Raw genomic sequence first — 2875 nt, 5'->3', positions numbered from 1 at the left:
ACTAATTCATTTTTTCTCCATGATAATTCATGAGGTCACTGAATTCTTCAAAGAAGATTGGCATTTGTTCTTGGAGGTTCGTAAACTGTTACAATGGATTTTTTTTTTTTTGCATAAAGTTTATTTCTATATACTGTATTCAAAGTTTGTTACACTAGTTCTGTTTAACATTTTGAGATTTGAGTAACATGAATGAAGAGCCCGACACCTCCACCAGACCTACCCTCTCTCGGAATGTGAAAGAAGGTGAGTGTGGAGGGTTTGTCATTTCAGTAATCTAACCTTTGCTAGTCTTTTCAATAACAAGTCATAAGCTTTGCAATCTCTTGAATCTACTGTACAAATTAAACTGTTTTCAAAGTTAACAGTCTTTATGGCCCATGAGTAATCTAAGATTTCTACTGTCTTGGGTTAGAGTTCTCTTGCTTGAGGGTACACTCGGGCACACTGTTCTGTCATGTTTTGTTAATGTGTTTATAGCTTATATATGAAATATTTATTTTAATGTTGTTACTGTTCTTAAAATATTTTGATTGTTAATTACTTCCCTTATTTCCTTTCCTCACTGGGCTATTTTCCCTGTTGGAGCCCTTGGGCTTATAGCATCCTGCTTTTTCAACTAGGGTTTTAGCTTAGCAAGTAATAATAATAATAATAATAATAATAATAATAATAATAATAATAATAACAAGGGAACGTATGGCTTTAGGATCACTATACGAAGGAACAGTAGTTCCTGTTGAGGGGAATATAACCAGGTTTGACATCCTAGAAGAGAATCAGGGATGTAATCCATTCCATACTTCAGTTCAAATTTCAAACTCTGTAACAAAGCCTTTAATCAGTTTGAATCAACTTTCTCTTCTCTTGCTAAGAAAATTCAGCCTTGTGTCAAAACTAACGGAAGGATTTACCCTTATTCAGGTGAAGGGTAGGAAATAAAAAATACCTGCTGCATCTATACTGTAACATAAATCAAATATTAAGGATAAGGAAGAGTAATAAGCAAATTGTCAAATGAATTCTGTATTGTAAAATAATTTTACAGCATAGCAAGTCTCCTGCTGAGATATAGGCTGATCAGTCACCTTTTTTCAAAAAGTATAAACTTCTTGTAAACATATACTTAAAGCTAGAAATAAATATTGTAACAATAAATAACAAGAAAGTAATTGCCAAAGCTGCTAAAATTAAGATAAAAAAAACAGATTGGTGCGTTTCTTAGGGTATTCCAATCCGACAACCTGTACCTGTTTTGTAAAATGTTGAATAAATAAATAAAACAAAAAGATTGCTGTAATGCAGGGGGAAATAATGCAATTACATATAATATAATTATGCATTACAGTTTATCTTTGATGTCTTATCTTCCAAATAAACCTTTGTTTTATGAAAAAAAGTTGAAACTAATATATCTTAATGAGAAAGTATACTAAACTAATTCTCCTTAAAGGAAAATTTTGTTCATACAGCAGTAGTTCCTTGTGTATAAGAATACCAAAACGTACGCCGCTTATTAATCTCTTTATCACAGGCTGTTCTACAATAACTTTCTAACAGTTAAAAAACTTAAATAAATTTGTTGGTCATTTCTATACAAAATATTACAAATAACAAGTATCAGCAGGCATAAATGAAATCTACCTTAGGCATAGACAGCAGAAATCTTAATTTTTCTTCCTAAAAACAAAATTTGAGAAATTGTACAAGAAAAAACTTTTGACAACCAGGGGCAGGTAATATAATTCACATCAATTTGAAGTATCGGTACCTTAGTAATAAAATTTTACAAGTGATTATTTACCTAAATTAAAAAAATAAAATGGTCCTGAAAGAATTTGACTATGTACAATAACAATGGTGGTATTGCTAACTTCTTCACTCAAAGGAATCTAAATACATTTTATAATGCAATTCTGGAACTAAGGTTAAGCCAAAAAATAAGTATTCAAATATTATAGACTAATAATTAAAACAGATAAGACTGGACATTTATGCTATCTCTGAACATTGCAATATCACTATCAGGTTTCAACTAAAAAAAGCTAAGAAAATTTAGCATAAACAGAGAATTACCAACCTTTTTTCTTTGTTTCTTTGCATTTAAAAATTTACCAATGAACCACTCACTGTTAAAAAATAACAGAAACTTCTCTTAAAGCCATTCAAATCCTACATCATTCCTTAGAAGCAAAACGTCATGATTCTGCAGTTGATGCTGATAATTGCGAAGATTTATATAAATTGCTGTGATCAATATTTCATAATAATAATGAGTTCTGTATGCTTTTACTTTTACAGCAATTTACAAAAGACTGAAAAATAAAATACATTTAACATATGAAATACTAATGCCAATTATAACACTGTTCCACCTCGCAACTTTTCTTTCTGGTATTTGACCACTGTGGAAAAATTACATTTCATAACAAATTTGAGTATTTTAGAAAGATATTGGTTTTTAACAAACCAGATAAAAGCACCATCTTTGCTTTCAAGTGCTCTTGACAGGCTAACTTTTTCAGAACCTGAGCCCAAGACAATGCCAAGACACATACCAAAAAAAGAAATATGTCGAAAAATCACGAGATAATTCTGTATAACATATACTCTATAGGCTAGTAAATATTATGATGTCCCATGCCATTACATATAGGTAAAATATGAATCTTATCTGTAGCTTTGGAAAATACACCTGTAGCTCGATATACTGTATATATCATCCAAGAGCACTGTAAGCAAATCACATTAGCACGAACACAATTTTTCAGTCTACAAATCCTTGAATTTCACAGGTGAAGAGAGAAATATAACAATTATACTGTATTCTTCAGCAATATGATAATTATAATACAGTATATATTATCAGGGTTAT

At 30.5% G+C, this 2875-nt stretch overlaps 1 protein-coding gene across 2 annotated transcripts in view; it reads right to left on the bottom strand.

The window, feature by feature from the left end:
- Positions 1-1010: 1010 nt before the first annotated feature.
- The window catches only part of LOC137630473 (uncharacterized), an 11665-nt gene continuing 9800 nt past the window's right edge, over positions 1011-2875 (bottom strand). For both annotated transcript variants that reach the window (XM_068361954.1, XM_068361955.1), the window contains exon 6: positions 1011-2875. This exon is cut by the window's right edge. The gene's annotated coding sequence lies outside the window, so the exon portion shown is untranslated.

This window comes from Palaemon carinicauda, chromosome 38 (genome assembly GCF_036898095.1).
Source record: "Palaemon carinicauda isolate YSFRI2023 chromosome 38, ASM3689809v2, whole genome shotgun sequence".
NCBI classification, from domain to species: Eukaryota; Metazoa; Arthropoda; class Malacostraca; order Decapoda; family Palaemonidae; genus Palaemon; species Palaemon carinicauda.
This window is presented reverse-complemented; position numbering and strand designations above follow the sequence as displayed.